Here is a 21,023-nt window from a genome sequence, read left to right on the forward strand (position 1 = left end):
TGCTGAACTACAACTCCCAGCATTCCCAGCCACAATTTATTCTGGTTGGGGATGCTGGGAGTTGTAGTTCAGCAACGTCTGGTGGACCCCACATTAAGAACCACTGTCCTAAGGGGATGGAAGTGGAGGCTCTGGGAAGAGCCTCCACATGCTTGCAGTGCAATGCAAGTCAATGTACTGGGATGCTGATGCATGCAGAAGAGTTACTAAATATTCTGTTTCATTCTACTGTTATGAAATAGTTTGTGTGTATCTATATCTCTGTGTCAATATTCTCTTTGTCTGGGTTGAAATCGGTATATTTGATCAAAGATCACAATGAACTGAACTGAACTGAGTTGCTACAGCACAGAGCTATAGTAACCCACACATAGATAAATCGGTGCTTAGCATAGCAATGGGCCACAGCTTCTTGTCCTTGTCTCGCTCCCTTTATCAAATTCCCCCTTTTCCTCCAGTCCCTACACACACACACACACACACACACACACACACACACACACACAGAGCAAGACACAAAATTGCAAATTCTGCAAAAATAAAAAGGCAACTATTAAAATGTGCAACTATTCAACATGTGTCAAACTGTGCAAATTCAGAAAATATTTTGCATAACTTATTCTAATGGTATAATATGGGTTTTGTGGTTACACAAGTTTGTGGGCAATTTGTGTCTTATTTTTGACAGAGTATGCAGCTGGATGTATAGTTATTACTTGCCCCTTCATTTGGATTCTTGCTTTCTGACTGTGCCACCTAATAATCCTAAAGGTACCGATTTGTCTGTCAGGGATCTCTTGTCTTAAGAGTTCTGTTGCATGTACAGTGATGTCGGTTGAAATACTTTCGTCTTCCTTCCACATAATCAGTTCTGTGAAAGAGCCGAAAAAGAAGATGTTATTTGATGCATGCAAATACCCGTTCATGCGAGCAGCTAGCTATGAGCCAGAATCGCAGTGGTTCAGATCAGTACAGATACAGATCTTCTGTGGTGTTAAGAGTTCGAGTGAGTTTATGGGAGGAAAAAAATCTCAAGCAAATTCACCTAACCTGCATTTGCTTGCAACAACTTAGCCTCACCATATGATCCTCACTCAAACGTTTCTCTGCATTCTCTGTTAACGGTGGAGACCCACTTTCCTCTTGTACACTAAAAGGTTTTTCTGTTGATGATGTGCTGGAGACTGGTGGTAGAATATAGGCTTGGTCACACCACCCTCCTGATCCACAGTTATGTGAATTCAAAAAGGAAGATAAGAGGAGGGGAGACAGTGATCATGTGGGAGCTGGGTAAGACTGTCATGACTTTTTCCCAGGGTGGATGAAAAGCTGCCCTACAGGAAGCTGCCATATACTGAGTCAGACCCTTGATTCATCTAACTCAATATTGTCTGCACAGACTGGCAGCGGCTTCCCCAAGTTTGCAGGCAGGAGTCTCTCTCAGCCCTATCTTGGAGATGCTGCCAGGGAGGGAACTTGGAACTTTCTGCTCTTCCCAGAGCAGCCCCATCCCCTAAGAGGAATATCTCACAGTGCTCATGCTTCTAGTCTCCCATTCAAATGCAAACCAGGACAGAGCTTGCTTAGCAAAGGGGACTATTCCTGCTGGATACCACAAGACCAGCTCTCCTCCCATGACCGGCTCTCCTCCCATAGAGTATTACCAGTACACTGAACTTCATGAATTTATAGTATAGTAAAAGTATATGATCTACTTTTAAGTCTGGATGGCTAGTAAGCTATGTAGTTTATGTTGTTATAATGTTTAAACAGGTAGAACTTTGTTAAAAGTATTTCTAGCACATTGTTGTAACTATCATTTTCTATTTTGGAAAATTTGTGTTATTTGTATATCCCTATTCATAATGGAAAAGTTTATCAATGGGCAAAATTAAGCACTACATTACACATCACACAGGGGATTTGTGATCAGATTATCTAATTTGGGAGAAGAGAAGCAGCAGTTGAGAGGGGAGATGAAGTGAAGTGGGATTGAATCCTCCCCCCCAAACCTTTACCTGTGGAAAGGAAAAGGACAGGACAAAGGTACCTTTCCCCCACCAATGCAGCTATTAGCAGTTTCCGTTCTGGGGGCAGCGGGCGGGGGCGTTAGAAAGTTGCAGGGTTAGAGGATTATTTCCCCCTCTTAGCACTGCTAGTCCTGTTTAGTTCTCATACACCTCTGTAGCTGTTTTTATGTCTTTAAAAAGTTTGGAATGTCTGAGCCTCAATCCCCTGTGTAACATGTTGTCTGCCCCTGAGAATTACCCATTTTTAGAGTAGAATTGGGTAATTTTACCCTAAATTTTACCCACGCACCCTGATGTGTTTCTGCATGAGTCCCTGGAGCTTTAGCCAGCCCATATCCCAGATCAGTGTTTCATACAGAGATGCAGTCGACAGCATTCTCAGTTAGAAGGCAGTTCTGCTGAGTGTTGTATTGGGACTGTTTGGATGGAGGGGGCCATTCACACTGGATGCAGAAATGCACGTTAGCTGCCCCACCAAGGCTGGCTAAAGAATAATGAATCATGCAGAGATGCAGTGATATATTTAGCAGTCTGGATTTGGAAGCACTTCCAAAGTTGAGATCCAAGAAGCAGGATCTGGTGATGTTACAAGGTGGGCCTGCTGGTGTCATGAGACGGAGGCTGGTGATATGGTCTTGTGATAGCAAGCATGAATTGTCCTCTTTGCTAAGCAGGATCCACCTTGGTTGCATTTGAATGGGAGACTACATGTGAGCACTGTAAGATTCCTCTAAGGCAGGCCTGCTCAACTTAGGCCCCCCAGCTGTTTTTGAACTACAACTCCCATAATCCCCAGCCACAGTGGCCAATAGCTAGGGATTATGGGAATTGTAGGCCAACATCTGCAGGAGGGCCAAAGTTGAGCAGCCCTGCTCTAAGGGGATGGGGCCACTCTGGGAAGAGCACCTGCTTGCTTGCATGCAGAAGCTTCCAAGTTCCCTCCTTGGCATCGCCAAGATAGGGCTGAGAGAGACTCCTGCCTGCAACCTTGGAGAAGCCACTGCCAGTCTGTGTAAATACTGAGCTAGATGGACCTATGGTCTGACTCAGTATATGGCAGCTGCCTATGTTTCTATGATATCACATGGATTCCGACTTGGTTGAACAAAGAGAAAAAAATGACCACCATCTCTCCTTCCACTCCAGTTGGAGGAGCTAGAGTGGCATAGCAACACACATTTTTAAATGAAGATTTTTTTTCTTTTTTAAAAAGTAGTGATAGCAGAGGCAAATGACTAGAGATTGTGTCCCATACTTGGAGGACCCAAGACAACCCTCCATAACCTGAATATCAGGCTAAAATCTGGCAATCCTAGCAGTGGGCAGCCTTCTCGGTGAATTTATTTTATTTTTATGTTGATATCCTACTCGTCCTCGAAGGAGTCCAGAGTGGTGCACATGGTTATATTTATCCTCACAACAACCCTGTGAAGTAGGTTAGGCTGAGCGAGAAGTGGCTGGCCCAGAGATACCCAGGGAGTTTCATGGCTGAACTCAAATTTGAACCTGGGTCTCCCCAGTTCTAGTCCAACACTCTAATCACTACACCACACTGGCTTTGAGGGTACTTCAGACTCACAAGATCCTTCCATTTTAAAAAAATTAATTAATCAATCAATCAGTCAGTCAGTCATAATTATGCCCCAGAACCGAGAAACCCAAGTATACAGTCTGGGGATTTACAACTCTCCATCAAAACAGAGTCCAAAACTCAGTTGGTGGTTTTTCTAACTGGACACAGAGAGACTGACTTTGCTTTGGTGAAATCACATTACAGGTAGCTGCCAGAGGAAGGTGTGTTTGGACACCTGTAAACGATCTCCTCTTGTCATTGTTGGAAAATAATATCAGTCTCTGCCTCTATCATCTCTGCCATCAATATTTCGAGCACATATCATAAATCACATTTCACTTGCAAAGGGAAGTAAAATGCAGTCAGGAATGGTCAATTGCCTTTCATGGATTCCAAGCTTGTTGTTTCCAGACTTCCTCCCAACCCCTTAAAAAGTACTTTGGAAAATTGGTTAAATATGTTACACGCAGAGCAAAGTTGGGGGGGAAATGGTTGGCATATGTGATACTTGGATCTACTTCACTGATATACTAGAGAGTTTGATCGGGGCCCAGAAATCAGGGTCCTGTCGGTGATTGTTTGTGTCCAAATGGTGACAAAATCAGACATCAAAAAGGTTTAGACATGGACTGCAGCTAGAAATGAGGTGGTGGTAAGGGGCTGAGGGGATAGGGGATCTCTGCAGAACAGACCAGGTATAAACACAGGTGGCCTAATAGGCTTAAAGTTATTTAATTGTGTTAGGGCAATTCCAAGGGCAATAGAAACAGGCATGTTACTACTTGCCTGATATACATGCAAAACGCACAGGTAACGGAATCAGAATTCTTGAAGATCATTTCTGATTCCGTTACTGGTGCATTTTGGACATTACAGACATTTCAGAATGCATAATTTTAGGAAGCACCGTTATGTACATTTCAGATTAATTTGAATGAGAGTTTATGAGAATAAAGCTCCTGTCACCCAAGGGGCTCACAATCTGCAAAAGAAACCTAAGATAGACCCCAGCAACAGCCACTGGAGGGATGCTGTGCTGGGGATGGATATGGCCAGTTGCTCCCTCCCCCCTGCCCTCGCTCAGTAAAGAGAATCACCACTTTGAAAAGGTGCCTCTTTGCTCAGTCATTTGGGGACTGCGTCCTCTCCTTATGCTTTAGGCCCTTTTAAAATGCAGGCACAATGTCTGGAGCCCTAATTCAACGGATTTGGAGGAGATTCCCAGGGATTTGCAAATGTTATCTCTGTGATTCTCTACAGTTCCAGAAGTGAACTTTGGAACATGCAGAAGCTTAGCGAAAGTCAAATGTGAAACCGTCTTCTCAGTGATGTGGAGAGACTGGGAAAATTCTCCAGTATTTCCCCTTAGAAGGATCCCTGAAATTCTCTTTCTAATGTCAGGTTGGAGAAGTCACCACCCCATGACGCAGGGAGGTGGGTTTAGTCCTACAAGAGCCAATGGCAAGTTTTAAGATTTCAAAGAAGGAATAGGAAGTCTCCCCATTGGCTACCAGTACAGTCAATCGACACAAATTTTGCTGGTCAATGACCAAATAAACGTATCAATCTGTCTGTCTTGTCTGTCTGTCGACACAAATGGAGGCACTATTACAGCCATGAGTGTAATTATGGCTTGGATGTGGGCAAGGCAGAGGGGACAGATTCCACCTTTCCCCTGTGCCTCTTGGCCAATTAGGACACACAAACTGGAACATAGGAAGGTGCCTTAGACAGAGTCAGACCATTGATCCATCTCGCTCAGGATTGTTTGCATTGACTGGCAGCAGCTCTCCATGGTTTCGGGCAGGAGTTTTTCCCAGCCTTACGTGCAGATGCTACCAGGGATTGAACCTGAGACCTTCTCCATGCAAAGCAGATGCTCTACCACTGAAAGTCCCCCCCCTGCACAATCCACCACCACCCTGCAAGCAAAAGAGCAGAAGTAAGTTCTGCTCTTACTCAGAGGCACATGGGGGAGAGCTGGTCTTGTGGTAGCAAGCATGACTTGTCCCCTTAGCTAAGCAGGGTCTGCCCTGGTTTCATATGAATGGGAGACTTGATGTGTGAGCACTGTAAGATATTCCCCTCAGGGGATGGAGCCGCTCTGGGAAGAGCAGAAGGTTTCAAGTTCCCTCCCTGGCTTCTCCAAGATAGGGCCGAGAGGGATTCCTGCGGGCAACCTTGGAGAAGCCGCTGCCAGTCTGTGAAGACAATACTGAGCTAGAGGGGCCTATGGTCTTACTCAGTATATGGCAGCTTCCTATGTCCTTATGCAGCTAATTTTGAAGCCTGGACCTAAAGGCCTTTGCCCCCACCCAACGCTGCAAGTTAAGCATCATCCCGCTACACACACACAGAGAGTGACACGCACAATATTTTAAACATGTGGGTTCTTGGTGGCACAAACAGCAACTCAGCTCACAAGAATGTAAGAATATAGAACAGTTCTATTTATGCAAATATGCATTAGCAGAAACATTTCAGCACACAACTTAACATACTCCCGTCCCACATCTTTCTTTCCCCACTCCCCCCTCTGTCTCTTAAGCACAGGTCATGCATCCATTGCATGGTGCTGTGACCATGCCACCCGGGACACACTGAAGAGGATTTGCGGGGCCCCCAGGGGATGTGGAGGCCCTGAACTTTCCTCCGGAAGTCCAGGGGTCAGAGCTCCTCTGCTCTTACTTCTATGTAAACGTGCTTTGGATTATGTTGTGTGTTGTCACTCTAGCTTTGTGGCTCATGCAAACATTCTCATTGTGTCTGAATACTGCTTCTTATGTGTCCAAGTTTGATTGACTTATAACTGCATCCAAAGCCACCTCGCACCAGTTCTTTTTATCAGGCCAAGAGAGACTTCCTGTGCTCCCCAGCCTGGCTTCCTGATGCATTTCCTTTTCCCTTTTTACAGAACAAAGGAAGCTATAACTCCTCGGCTGCTCCTGTTCCAACTCTCCCGGGGAACTTCACATAATGTTTGCATTGAACATTTGCTCCGTCCCTTCCCAACCACCCACCCCCCGCCCTGCCGCACTCTTTTTTATTTTTAGCAGGAATTGTCTGAGCACTGGCCAGCATGTTCTTCAGCCCTAATGATATTTTGGACAGTTAAAAAACACACGCACATACACGCAGGCAGAAATGGCCTCATTATTGAGAGAGTTGCCAGAAACCCAAATCTGCATGGCAGAGCAGGGAGTCCCCGTTCAAGACATCCAAGCTTAAGAGGGGAGGCATCCAGGTAAGAGGATGTGACTTTCTGATAGGTTTGAGCTCTCGCCCAACCTCAACATCTCTTATTTTCAAACATGTTAGAACTGCTGTAGGACAGGGGTAGGTGACTACAACTCCCCTCAGCCCCAGCTATGCAGTTCAGCAACATCTGGAGGCCCCCTGGGTTGGGAACCACTGATCTAGATGTCTTAGTACAGAGATTCTCAACGCTGGGTCCCCAGATGGTATTGGACTTCAACTCTCATAATCCCCAGCCCCAGTGGTCTTTGGTTGGGGATTATGGGAGTTGAAGTCCAATAACATCTGGAGACCCAACGTTGAGAATCCCTGTCTTAGTAGACCATAAGTTGAACATGAGCAGCTCCCAGCATCCTCAGCTCCAGTGGCTTTTGGTTGAGGATTATGGGAGTTGTAGTCAACAACATCTGGGAATCCCTGTGACAGGGAGCAGTGCATGTGTGTGGCGTGGAAGGCGCCTGAGGCAATGAACTTGCAAGCATGTCCTTGTTTTGTGTTGAAGAGCACTTCATGTGTCCTGCCATGGAAGAAGCAGACACATGTGATCTAATGCTCTCTCCATTCCCAGACAGCCTTCTTTTGCAGCAGTGATCCAACAGCTGGCTTTGTTCTGTCATTTTATGTAGTGCCAGCAATTTCCTTGCCACTATCTTGATGAACGAAATGGTTAACTGACAAGGCAGGGGAGGGAGAGAACTCAGTAGACTACTCACATGACCCTAAACAGAGTTGGAGGAGTAGGACAGGAGTACCCAATCAATGGTGGTGTGTAAACCCAAAAAAACAACGTAGGAAGAGGGCAGAGTGATTGAGCCCATCCTCATGACCAGCACGACCTGGGCTAGCCCTTTCCTACCCTGGTCATGAGAAGCCCCAGGATCACCCTGGTCTATAGAGAGGAGAGCTGGTCTTGTGGTAACAAGCATGACTTGTCCCCTTAGCTAAGCAGGGTCTGCCCTGGTTGCATATGAATGGGAGACTAGGAGCATATTCCTCTTAGGGGATGAAGCCACTCTGGGAAGAGCATCTAGGTTCCAGGTTGCCTCCCCGGCAGCATCTCCAAGATAGGGTTGAGGAAGACTCCTACCTGCAACCTTGGAGAAGCCACTGCCAGTCTGTAAAGACAATACTGGGCTAGATGGAACAATGGTCTGACTCAGTATATGGCAGCTTCCTAGGTTCCTGTGTTCATTTCTGATCCCGCTGCTCTTCCTTAGAGGGGGCCTGTTTGGGCTCTAGTCATCTGGCGGAAGGCAGGTAGGCTCCTGCTTTCCCCCCAGCCCACCCCCTTGTGGTCACATGAACAACCTTAGCATGAGGCGAGCAGGATCTGGGTAGGATGCCTTTTTGTCCACCCTCATTAACATGCTGGGGACAGAATGTGGGTCGGCAGAGCCCTCTCTACCCGCCTCCCGCACAATCCCTCTTCTCTCCTCCTTCCTTGGTGTTTGGGTTTACATGACCACCAATTGGGAGCACGCCCACCTCTCCTACTCTGGCTGGACACTCCTCCGACCCTGTTTAGGGTCATGTGAACAAGCCCAGTTCTTAAATGGGTGGGAGGAGATGTCCAAAGGAGGCAGAAGTAAAGGGTGGGAGCATTGGTGGTATTCTTGATCACCTAATCATGGCTTGGGGATTGGGTTTCATGGCACACTTACTGTGGCGACCAAAGGCCTCTTTGCACCGGAGGCAGGATGCCAGATGCCCCCACCCTTTTCTCTCCTCTTTTTAAAACCAGAACGACATTTTGCCACCTTTCTAGTGCTCCAGTAATCTGCTGAGGAAACTGCCTCATTTCGCCTCACAGAAGGGCCGCGCTTCCACATTTGCCGCAGCCCCAGATTGGTTTAGTGGTGACAGTCAACAGACAACCACTTTCCCATGGGCTTGTCAGAATCTAAGCCAGGGCTTCTCAACGTCACCTCCCCACCAGCTGTTTTTGGACTACAATGCCCATCATCCCCAGCCACAACGGCCAATAGTCAGGAATGATGGGAGTTCTAGGCCAAGGAGGGCCGGAGCTGAGCAGCCCTGAATTTAATGAATATGTCGCTGTGGACAAAACAGATAGATAAATAAAAAGCAGCCAGCCACGTGCCTAAGTGTTATGTGAATCAACCCCAGATAAAAACTAATTAAGTCTCTCTCTTTTTTTTCATCTGGCACTGTATTTGTTTTCCCCCTTTACCCACACCATGTTTGGAGATGTTATTGTCTTCTGTAGGCATCTTCTGAATGCCAGTGGGACACCGGGGTTAGCACCTGCCAAAATATGATGCAAATAACCTCCCCACTCCCCCAAATCGGGCTCGATCAGCACTGCCAATAATGAAGTCTAATCGACATGACTCTGTTCTTGAATGGCTTCCCTTCCAATGGGCCATGTGTGGCTACTGACTCGGTTGCATTAATTAACGATCACAAAGAAAACGGCGACATCACCGTCTTGCAAAAGGGGAAAAAAGGCTTCTCAGTGCTTTTTTGTTGCTCTTTGCATTTTAAAATAAATGAATATGGAGAAAGCTTTCATTCTCTCTGATGTGCTTGGAGAACGCTGGTGTATTCTGCAGACTGTTGGCGATGTGAAATCCTGTTGCTGAAAGCTTAAATGGCAGAGAAATGATTTTCTCGGTCATAGCAGTAATGGGTTGTATTAATAGGCAAGAGATCATATGATAGGCGTTTTCAGATTTCCCCACTAAATTGGCATCTGGGAGAGGTTGTGGGACAGCCAGTGACTAAGACAACCTTTTTAATGAAAATGGAGAAATGACTAAAGATAACCAAGCTGAGGTTATGGACTAATACCTGGATTTTAGCTATTACAGCGCTTTACAGATATGGCTTCTGTTGCATCATTATGACATCTTAGCTTGCTGCTGTGGAGAACATCCATGCATCCACAAGATCTTTTTAAAAATATATCTATTCCTAAACTATTACTTGACATTTCTTCTTCTTCTGTTGTCCGTTCTTCTCTTTGTATCTTCTAACTGAGCAAAGGGGGACTTTTTAAAAGTGGTGATTCTCTTCCGTTTAGCAGCGGGAGAGCAACTGGCCCCATCCAGCCCCAGCACAACATCCCTCCAGTGGCTGTTGCCAGTGTCTGTCTCATATTTCTTTTTAGATTGTGAGCCCTTTGGGGACAGGAATCCCTCTTTGCTTATTTCTGTTTCTCGATGTCAACTGCTTTGAGAATATTTGTTGTCGTCATTTCGAATTCTTGCTGCATCAGTAGAAATCCTTTCCAGTGGTATTCCTATGTCTAAATCAGTTGATACATTTAATAGTCATGTGGTAAGCTTTTAGTGAACTGTGCTGCTTTGATAGCAGATGGGGGGGGGGGGATAATTTCTCTGGATTATCAGAGCAGGGTGGAGGGACTGGTCCCCAAATGGAAGAAATAACATGTTGGGCAGAAGCCTTATTTGAATGCCTCTTCTGGGGGCGGCTCTTTCATTAGGCAAAGTGAGGCGGTTGCCTTTAGGTGGTGGATTATTGGGACACTTTGGGCAGTCACCTTAAGTGGTGCAGCAGGGAAATGTTTGGCTAACAAGCAGAAGACTGCCGGTTCAAATCCCCGCTGGAACTATATCGGGCAGCAGCGATATAGGCAGATGTTGAAAGGCATCATCTCATTCTGCGCAGGAGGAGGCAATGCGAAACCCCTCCTGTATTCTACCAAGGACAACCACAGGGCTCTGTGGTCACCAGGAGTTGAAACCAACTCGACGGCGCACTTTACTTTTACCTTGGGTGGCAAAATGCCACATCAGTGTGGCAAAATGCCATTGGAGCAGTCTTCATTTCCTGGTTTGTGGGCTACCTGGAGGCCTCTGGTGGGCCACTGTGGGAAACAGGGTGATTCTTCTCGTATTCAGGACCAATTTGGCTCTTGGAAGCTTTGCAAAGAGTGCCTCTCCTCATTCTCCTTTTAGAGCTTGCAAGAAGCCTGAGGAGGGAAGATGGGGCTGCTGGCAACCTTCCCTCCTCCCTGTGCCACTTTCAAAGCCTGCCCAGATCAGTTTTGAAAAGGGGCGGACCACCACTAGGGGTGTGGAGCAAGGTAGGTAACATGTGATACCTTGTCCCAGGTGCAGCAATACCTCTGCTCTCCCTGATGTACTAATTTTCTATGTGCAGTGGGTGTTTTTTTTTCCAAAGAGGGGGTAGACTCGAATGTGGAATTTTCCCATTTTCTTGATGGACCCCCTTACCAGTGTGTGGCAGAGGGGGAGCAGCCATATTGCTGGCCACCATCCTTTTCCTCTATAACATACTGCCCCCTCCCCTGTCTTTGCATCTCTTGATGTCACAGTAGGGGCATTGCATTCTGGGAAAAGAAAGATGGCAACTCCCTCTCCGGTGCTGAAGAGCACGTCTGGGTCACTGCCACTGCTAAGGGAAGATGTCCCACAGGTTTGGAGGAGGCTTCCCTTGGTGGTAGCAGCAGCCGCTTGGACTATTTCTTGGTGGCCACCATCTTTTTGACTCAGGGGTTGGCCATGGGCCCTTTGATGGCCCCGGGCCCTTGGCCAGTGCCCAAGTTGGCCGACCCTTGACGCTAGCCCTGCTCGTAATCTCTTCAGCATGTCATTCTGGGATAAACACAATAACGCTATAAATACTCGCGGCCGTTTCCTGTTGTTCTTTCTGCAGCTTGTGAAAACTTTGAGGCTGGTGAGGGTGTGACTCTCATCCATGCAGTGACACATACAGTAACCATCCACTCTGCTTATTATGCCCTTTGCAGTGTGGTCTGGAATATTTGGTACACTTATTTTTTTCCCTGCCAGTTTTTCATCCCATTTGCGCAGAAGGTCACTGGACAGAATGTTGTTGTGAGTACATATTTAGAGAATGGATGCAGCAGTATGTTTGATGTCTGGGTGCATGTTGCAGAGTTTTAGATACTTGCTCACAGCCACATGCATCTATGGGCAAGGTGGAATCTCATGTAAGCCGTGTTCCCTCAAACAGGAATTCCCAGATGTTGTTGACTACACCTCCCATAATCCCCAGCCAAAGTCCATTTCAGCTGCAAATGTTGGGAGTTGTAGTCAACAACATCTGGGGGCTCAAGGTTAAGAAACCCTGAAATAGGATTTTTCACATAAATGCTTAATTAATGGGCAACCTTGGGATCAACTGAAAGTGATTATTATCTCTGTAATAAATTGTGGCTGGGGGTGATGGGAGTTGTAGTTCTGCAATATCTGGAGAGCTGCACATTGCCTACTCTGGAAGATTCTATAGGGTATTTGTCCTTTTGGCAGTGAAGCCCTCATTGGTTGATTTGGTGTCATAGAAAATGTTCAGTTGCTCGGGGAACAAAGTTGTTTGCAGTCCAACTTCTGTGAGGGAAGGGAAAGTTGTTAGTTTGACTGACATTAAAATATTTATTTAAATAGTTTAAATGAATAAATAAAACCTCACTAGGAGCTAGGCTGAGGATGGGGAAGAGATCCTGGGATATAGACTGACTGAAATCATTAATTTAAGTCCTTGTTCAACTCGCCTAGAAAAAAGCATGGTTTTAATACCTGACTTAAATTAAATTTCCAATGCTGGATTGCATTTATTATCTGAGCAAGCACACGTACTAAATGGCTGCCATAACAGTTAAAACGTATTGCAATTAAATGGACCCCAGAAGCAGAATCCAAAACTGTTTGTGTTCAGTGATACTAAACAAGATCGCTTACATAGTGGCTAAAGCTGCAATTCTCTGCCCAGTGATCTGAAAAAATAATCCATAAAGCACAATGGTCCTCATAAGATATTTATTAGGACCAACCAAAAAGACAGAACCTCTTAAGAAAGCTTTTGAGTCCTCCACAACTATTAATCAGGCTGGATGTTACGCAGAGCAAGGGGGTGGGAGGGATGAGGGTTGACAGGGGATGACATAGCCCAGAAAGTCTGCAGCTTATAATAGTTTTAAGATGGAATTAAGGTAGATGCATATTAGAGGATCTAACCCAGGGGTGCTCAACTTTGGCCCTCCTGCAGATGTTGGCCTACAACTCCCATAATCCCTGGCTATTGGCCACTGTGACTGGGGATTGTGGGAGTTGTAGTCCAAAAACAGTTGGAGTGGGGCTAAGTTTGTGCTTCTCACAGGCTGCACCCACAGGTTTGGGGGACCAAGAAGAGACAATAACGGCTGCTCCCCCAATTTTATACAATAAAAGCAGTTAATCTGTTCGTCCCCAGTGCTAGCTGAAGCATACAGGACCGTTGTAAGGCAGAGAACGAGTAAAAGAGACACATTTCAGTCTTCACACCGGTGAAGCTGGAGATGAATTTTAGATGGCAGACTAGGTGCAGTCAATAGAAGCCAAACTGGTAGCGTTACCTAGTGGTTGGAGGACAGTGAGCCCTTTATTTTGTGGCTGTATGTTTTTCCTTCCTTAGGAGTGTATGATTTTGATTGGGTCTTTGGCATAGGGACAGGGGGCTAGTCCTTATGCTGCATTTGCAGTCCAAATTAGCTCCTTCCTCTGCAGCTGTGTCTTTTCAAAAGGGAAGAGGTCTTGGGAATTCCAGTTGTGGAATTCCCACATCACATCTGGTTTGGCTCCTGAAAAGAAAAGAAAAAACCCTGGAAGGAAGAGTGGTTGGAGAGCGGTGTTGCCTGTAACAGGGAATCCAGATGTTGTTGACAACTCCCAGCATCCCTAGCTGCAGATGTTGTCTGGGAATGCTGGGAGTTGTAGTCAAGAATGACTGGGATTCCCTGTTACAGGCATCAGTGGTGTAGAGTGAGATATGGAGTCTGTGTTCCCTCTAACAGGAATTCCCATATGTTGTTGACTACACCTCCCATAATACTCAGCCAAAGGCCATTGCAGCTGGGGATTCTGGGAGTTGTAGTCAACAACATCTGGGAATCTCTGTCATAGGGAACAGTGCTCAGGCTTCTTGCAAAATGTGCAAAGGTCAGAGCTGCTCCGATGGTGAGAGTGGGGGCATCTTGCTGCCTTTCTGGTGCCCCAATAATCTGCCACCTGAGGAATCTGCCTCAGCTTGCTTCATGAAAGGGCCGCCCTGAGAAAAGGTGGCTTTGGAAGTAAGGGAGGACTCTGCCTCCCTCGTCCTGTGGCCATGCCCATATCCCAACAGCGGAGGATGGACACCATGAGCTGAGACTCCAGTTAACTAGAAACTCTGGTTGATGACATTTCTGGGTTCAGGAGAGATGAGGGGCCATTTCAACTTCCTACTCTTTCCCTGCATTTTAGGGAATCTCTCTTGTCAGTAGAGAGCGAGACCCTCTCCTTCCTGCATCTTTGCCATTGCTAGGTGTTTAGTTTGGTTTATTATCCATATATTTAGCCCCATCCATGAACTCGGCCCAGTTTAATGGAAGTAGTTTGCCTCTCAGTTGTCAAAGCATTTTTGGAAGGGTAAGAGCGGGCCGTTCTTTTCTGTTCAGTAACACTTGGTCCATGCTTGAGCAAGCCGCCTTACTATTCATGTGAGAAAACGAGAAATGAAACTGGCACGTAGCGAGGCTGAAATCGACGCCATGTAGCCGGCTCTCATGCGTGTTTTCTCTGAAGTGAGTCCCAGGCAGTTCAGTTGGGTTGAGTCCCAAAGAGCTTTGCATAAGATTGTAGCTTTAATGGCATCATCTATGTTTGAAGGGCATAACATGATGCTACTTTGGAGTGAGGGGGAAGGTGACTGACATCAAGGGAAGAAAGGATTGAACTCTCTCCCCAAGTGTCACTTTTCCAGTCCTTAAATCCGCCCAGTCCAAGGGGGCTTCTGGATCCATCCTTTTCTTTGGAGGTCCATGTAGCCTCTGCATTGTGAAGCATCTTTGACCAAGGGAGGTTGATGTCCCAGCCATGGCCTCAGCTAGACAGAGAGAGTTTGTCTGCAGTTATCCATGCTTAGTTAACTTCGTGTCCAGGCTACTGCAATGCATTGTCCTCAGGGCAGCCCTTGGAGACTGGGCAGAAACTACAGTTACTGACAAAATGCTAGTTGGCAGCCCTATCGCTGTTACCATCTTGTCCTTCCCAGGGGCTTTCCCAGGAGTATTTGGCTGGCCACTGTCAGACAGAGTGCTAGGTTATACATTCCATCTGGCCCAGGAGAGAAATGCTTACATTCTACAACAAAGTGGTATTTCTTTCATTACCGTTTCTATCTCAATTTTCAGTCAAGTCAGTATGAGCAAGAGGTCTGGGCCGGTGAAAGTGACTGATTTATTTTGGCGGGGAGGGGGTCAGCTCCCAGTGAAGGCTATTCCGTCTCCCCCCCCCCGATGCAAAGTTAGTTTTGCACACCCACACGTGGCCCGAGTGCTTGCACGATGAATGAACGCCTTTGTTCCCTGAACCAAATCGACATGACAGGCTGTTTAGTTCATGTCTGTGCCTCAGTAAAGGAGGAGAACCAGGCCTGGGAGACAGATGTGGCCTTTAATTGTGTGGAAAGGTTAGCAGATTGTTAAGCTCCTTTTGACAGGGGGTTCCTCTTGGAAAAAAAGAGCTCAGTCCTCTTTGACAAAAATGGACCTCATAAACAAGAGGTTCCCAATTCTGTGTCCCCAGATGCTGGACTACAACTCCCATCATCCCCTGAAACCATGGCAGAGGATGATGGGGATTATAGTCCAACATCTGGGGCCCCACGTTTGAGATCCCCGGTAGTAAAAGTGCTGTCATTTCCCTTCCCTGGCTGTGTAGTCAGTGGAAAGGATCCTGTCAACAGCACCTTTTGGTTGTTCTGTGCTATGGTGGGTATATCAATACTCAGGAAGCTGTAAATGTAATGAAAACTAATTGCGAGAAAAATTTCAACACAATAATGTTGCGGGTGCACGCCGTGGTGGTTTCCGGATTTTGGAGCATTCCAGATTTCGGATGTCCGGATTAGAGATAATCAACCTGTATTATGCTAAAAATTGGGATGTGCAGGATTGTGCTCTTCCACTACGGCACTCTTGAGCAAATGTCCCCATTAATGTAGAACTAAATTAAATTATGCCACAGTTGCTTAATTGCAGTTGTACAATATAAGACACTTGGATAAGTAGCAATGCTGCCTTTCATACCTGTAAGTCATCAGGCCTTCTCTGTCTCGCCCAGTGGAGGCAGCCATCTTGCGTTGACTGTTAGAACAGGAGAGCGTCTATTTTAGCTCTTGCAAATTCTGAGGTCAGCAGCTAAACCAGAATCAAATTTGGGCTTTATCTAGTTTCACTCTGCACTAATCAAACTCTTTCATCTTGAATGTGTTACATAGATGAAGATGGCACTGAAACAAACAGGCGGAACGGGGATCTTCACCAATGTGAAATTTAATCAATTTCTTGTATTCATAAGTGTGGCATTCACATGTAGGCATGTAGTACTGAAACTTGGAGTCTGGGCTTGAAGGGCTTTCAGGCATTCAAGCTTCTCTTTGCAAAATCCGCATTTATAGCAGGGGTTCTCCAAGTTGGGGACCCAGATGCTGTGGGACTACAATTCCCATCACCCCCTGCCCTGGCAGCATCTCCAAGATAGGGCTGAGAGAGATTCCTGCCTGAAACCTGGGAGAAGCCGCTGCCAGTCTGTGAAGACAATACTGGGCTAGATAGACCAAGGGTCTGACTCAGTATATCACAGCTTCCTATGTTCCAAACACTAGAACAGGAGGTTCCGAGCCTGTGGTCTTCCAGAAGCTGCTGGACTACAACTCTCATCACACCCAGCCAGAATACATTATGGCTCGGGATGATGGGAGTTGTAGTTCAGAAATTTCTATAGGACCACAGGTTGGGAACCCCTGTGCTAGTGGTGTGGTGTGTAACCTACTCTGAGCCCAGGACAGAAATACAATGAATTAGGGGTTCAGGGGACTTTGCTGGAAAGTGAAATAGAAATATGTATAGTACTGTATTTACCCAAATAGGACTCTGAATTTAAGATGACCCCCTTAGGAATAGATGTTAAATACAGTTTATACCTATTTACCCAAATTGAACAGTATTCTGAATTTAAGATGACTCCCACCACCACCCCAGTTTCTAACTTGGAAAAGTCCTAGAGGTCATTCACACAATCAAAAACTGTGTTCTACCCGGGTTTGGGAACTGTGTGTACTCCCAATTTTTGATTGTGTGGAAGCAAGGTTAGAGGAAAACCTGGGTAGCTTTTCCTCCTACCTTGCTTCCACACAATCACTTCTACCCAGGTTTTCCTCTAACCTTGCTTCCACACAATCAAAAATTGGGAGTACACACAGTTCCCAAACCCGGGTAGAACACAGTTTTCGATTGTGTGAATAACCTCAATGTCATCCTTGGAGAGGCCAGGGATTGGGGCCTCGGCATGCCAAGCAGATGCTCTACCACGGAGTTACGGCCCCCAATTTTGTATCCTGCGATCACTGCAGGCTCTCAAGGTAGTCACTAGAAAGGAAAGGAAGGCAGGCGATGACTTCTTGTTCCAGAGCTCCACCCTGTTTGAAGCGGAGTGGCACATTGCTGTGTTAACCTTGGGGCCGAGCCCAGCCCGTGCTGTGTTCCTGGAGCCCCTAACGAACATTCTCTCCGAGCCTGCAACCCACTCCGTCCCCTGGGCCCACCCTCACACTCTTTTGGAGACTGGAACATTCATGAATCTTCGCAGAGAAATGAGATCAGTCCAACCGCTCCAGAGAACGTCCAGTGGTTAAAGGCGGGAGGTTTTCGCTCTCCCATGGAGTGATTGCGACGGACAAAGAAAATAGCTTGATGTAATCCGTTGAGATGTTTTCCTTGGAATGCCACGAGAGAACTGGTTGACTAGGGGGGGAAATCCTCGGCTTTTTTCCTATAGGCGTGTGCAGAAGCAAGCCGGTCAGTGTGGAGCCAGAGGCGAGGATGGGTGTGTAAAGTAAACACAGATGCATGCGTGCCCAGTAGGGCAGCAGTTTGGGGATCGGCTGCCAGGTTAGGGGACCTGTGTGGGGCAAGGCATAGAAGGGGTCAAGGAAAGGGCACATTGGTGGAAGTGGCAAACTGTTGCATTCCCAAATTGCGGCAATGGACAGCACCAGAAGACTGTAGAACAGGGCTGTACAACGCTGGGCCTCCTGCAGGTGTTGGACGACAGTTCCCATCATTCCTGACTATTGGCCGCTGTGGCTGTGGATGATGGGAGTTGTAGTCCAAAACCAGCTGGAGGACCAAAGTTGTGCACAGTGGCATAGTGAGAACGCTGGCGGCCCCTGTCCAGCCCGCCGCCAGCAGTCCCCACCACCTTAGCCATGCCCCCTGTGCCTGACGTCAGACGCAAAGAGATGAACAAAGGATGGGAACGCTGTTCACAGTATAAGGCTAGGCACACGAGCAGCCCTGCCCAGGTTACCGAAGCCCTGGGATTGGCCTCGATCTCGGCACCACCCTCCCAGGTAGCCTGGGTTTTGTACCCAGTGTTTTACCTTGGTAGAAGGGCATGAGCACACTCTTATACCCAGGTAAATGGTCATGTGTAAATGGCACGAAACCTGAGCATACATAGAGTTTGGTGCCTAGAATGCCCAACTCCAGGGGGAACCCCGCAAGGCACCGTGTTCAGCATGCAGTACCTTGTGGGATATTGGGAGGCCAGGAACGCGAGCCTTGGCCCTGAGTGATCTGCGCTGCAAAGAGGATTGTCTGGGGGGGAAGGTAGGTGAAACCTTGCCTCCCCGCCATCCCCACCCTCCCTGCTCCAGAAGAGATTGTGATAATCGTCTTCATGTTTACTCTCATAGGAACATAGGGCACTGCTCTACACTGCCCTGGTTCACACAATCATTCAAATCTAGGCTTAATGTGGGTTTACTGACACTAGCAGGATTGTGTGAACCCACACCAAGGTGGTTTATGGCCCAAGATCAAGCTGAGATTCCCACCTTGGTGTGGGTCCACACCATCCTGCTAATGCTTTAACGTTAAACCTGGATTTGAATGACTGTGTGAGTCAGACCCTTGGTCCATCTAGCTCAGTCTTGTCTACACTGACTGGCAGCGGCTCTCCAGTTCCAAGGAGGAGTCTTTCCCAACCCAAGCTGGAGATGCTGCCAGGAACTAGAACTGGGACCTTGTGCATGCAAGCAGATGCTCTCTTCCTGAGCTATAGCCTCATCATCTAAGAGGAACTTTATAGCAGAGTTTGCTCACATGTAGCCACCCATCCAAATACAAAATGAGGTGGACCCTGCTTAGCAAGGATGACAATTCATGCTTACTACCACAAGACCAGCTCTCTTCCTCGTGCATACAGTATGATGTGCTAGCTTCCCTTTGAACCCGCCCTCCCCACAACTGCTCTTATATAGTAAGTGTTGTTGGATGTGTTTGAAAACACAACCAGATCTACTGTGAGATCAAGCTTCTTTTTATTTATTTTTTTCAGTATAAATGAAAGGAAATGGTTACGGCCATTTATTTTACTAACACCTGCTTCAAAACCCAGTGCAAGATAGGCCATTGAAGAATCAAGGAATCAAAGTATACGACAAGCAGAGAAACGCTGCCAGCCATAACCGTGTAAGTGTGTGTGATGTGTGTGGACAGTGGAGGTGTTTTGTCCAGGGAATGATCTTGGATGTGAGAATTTGGGTGTTAGAAGTATCTTCCACTGTGAAATGTTGGGAGAGTCTTCAGCACTGGATTTCAGGAATATGGTTTAGGGTGCCACACTCCAAGGGTTGCCACACAGAGGTGAGGCTTGGGGTAAAAGCAATATGACATGTATTTTTCATTAGGGGAAGGGTCAGTTTCAGTTATGCATAGGGCACCTGTTGGTACTCCACTGGAACAGAATACTAAGCACATTCACACCAGCTCCTAGGGAGGAGAGCTGGTCTTGTGGCAGCAAGCATGGATTGTCCGCTTTTGCAAAACAGAGTCTATGTCGGTTTGCATTTGGATGGGGGACTACATGTGAGCACTCTCTGTCCTAAGATATTCCCCGTAGGGGATGGATGGGGCTGTCGCTCAATTGTAGACCATCTTTTTCCATGGAGAAATAAGGCTGAGAAGAACTCCTGCCTGAAACCTTGGAGAGCTGCTGCCAGTTAGTGTAGACCACGGGTAAGCAACCTTGGCTCTCTAGCTGTTGTTGAACTACAACTCCCATCATCCCCAGCCACTGGGGATGATGGGGGCTGTAGTTCAACAACAGCTGGAAAGTCAAGGCTGCCCACTCCTGGTGTAGACAATATTGAGTTGGATGGACCAAGATTTCTTTGTGGGTGGATGTGGTGTAGCTCAGCGGTTGAGCATCTACTCTCCTTCCAGAAAGTCCCAGATTCAATCCCTGGCAGCATCACCAAGTAGGACTGGGAAAGGGCGGCTGCCAGTCAGTGTAAACCAGTAGTTCCCAACCTGGGGGCTTCCAGACCACTGTTCCCTCTAACAGGGATTCCCAGACTACAACTCCCAGCATCCCCAGCCTCAATGGCCTTTGGCTGGGGGTTATGGGGATTGTAGTCAACAACACCTGGGAAGCCCTGTTAGAGGGAATATTGTTCCAGATGTTGTTCTAATATTGCTCCAACTACAACTCCCATCACCACCGGCTACATTTTATTGTGGCTGGAATTATGGGTGTTGTAGTTCAGCAGGTTGGGAACCATTGATGAGGACATGGCCTGTTCAACTTTGGCCCCCAGCTATTTTTGGACTACAACTCCCATGATCCCCAGCCACAGTGCCCAATAGCCAGGGATTATGGGCATTGTAGGCCACCGTCTGCAGGAGGGCCGAAGCTGAGCAGCCCTGGTGTAGACGATACTGAGCTCGATGGACCAATGACCTGAATCGGCATAAAGCATCTTCCTATGTTCCTTATGTACTGTAAGCTCAACCGCCATTTTATTTCTAGATATTAATCCAGCCTACTACAAAGGAAAACATTCATTGCTCTTTCTCTCTTCTGCTGGCGCCCCCCCTTTTGATTATTATTATTTCTTACACAATCCATTGTTTTTTCCTTCATCTTCAATAAGACAATTAATGCTGGAAGTGAATGTTTTGGACTTTCTACGGGAGTCTTTCAGCACCTTGTGAACGTTTCCTAACGGGCTTCCGGCGATTGTTCTAGAGATGGTGTTAGGACAGCAAAACAGGATGTCTCTACACAATGCTTATGAATGTAGCTGGAAGAACCGTGTCATGGGTAGGCAAAGAG

General features: G+C 46.9%; 1 protein-coding gene across 4 annotated transcripts in view; it reads left to right on the top strand.

Annotated features, from left to right (window-relative positions):
* Positions 1-21,023, top strand: part of FLI1 (Fli-1 proto-oncogene, ETS transcription factor) — a 94,399-nt gene that overhangs the window by 13,879 nt on the left and 59,497 nt on the right. The window contains exon 1 of one of the 4 annotated variants that reach the window (XM_053270200.1): positions 10,843-10,927. The exons of the other annotated variants lie outside the window; for them this stretch is intronic. The gene's annotated coding sequence lies outside the window, so the exon portion shown is untranslated. Of the gene's footprint in view, positions 1-10,842; positions 10,928-21,023 lie in introns of those variants that run through there. 4 annotated transcript variants of the gene reach the window in all.

This window comes from Hemicordylus capensis, chromosome 8 (genome assembly GCF_027244095.1).
Source record: "Hemicordylus capensis ecotype Gifberg chromosome 8, rHemCap1.1.pri, whole genome shotgun sequence".
In the NCBI taxonomy this organism is placed as follows: domain Eukaryota; kingdom Metazoa; phylum Chordata; class Lepidosauria; order Squamata; family Cordylidae; genus Hemicordylus; species Hemicordylus capensis.